Genomic DNA, 471 nt, shown 5'->3' on the forward strand with positions numbered 1-471 from the left:
AAAGTAATCCGAATACAGTTACGTGTCTTAAAAAAGTAATCAGATTACTTTTAGATTACTTTTGGATTACTTTCTTTTTCCATCACAGATGGGTATGTTTTGGTGAACAGGAGACACAAAAAGCAAAAGGAAACTGAACGTGTTTTTACTGTTTTAATGGCTTATCAAGAGCACAACTGAAACTTAACATCTGAAACGATGTAACAACATAATAAACTTTTTGGGGATGCAGCTTGGGATGTGAGGAGTGAGGGACACGGCTTAGAATGGGCGTGTCGTCTTCTGTCCTGCTAGTGTTGGCAGGACCTCCTTCACTTCATGAAATCTCTGCAGCACCAGGCGGGTTAACTCAGCCTCTGAGAAGACAAGCGTGCAGTGCCTTTCACGCACCGCCTTTCAAGCACCGCCTTCACTGTGTTTACCTTCAGAATCATAAGAAAGGCTAAAGAGCGGTGTGGCTGATGTGTTTTA

The sequence above is a fragment of the Notothenia coriiceps genome, unplaced genomic scaffold (genome assembly GCF_000735185.1).
Source record: "Notothenia coriiceps isolate Sejong01 unplaced genomic scaffold, NC01 NC01_scaffold00018999, whole genome shotgun sequence".
Classification (NCBI taxonomy): Eukaryota; Metazoa; Chordata; class Actinopteri; order Perciformes; family Nototheniidae; genus Notothenia; species Notothenia coriiceps.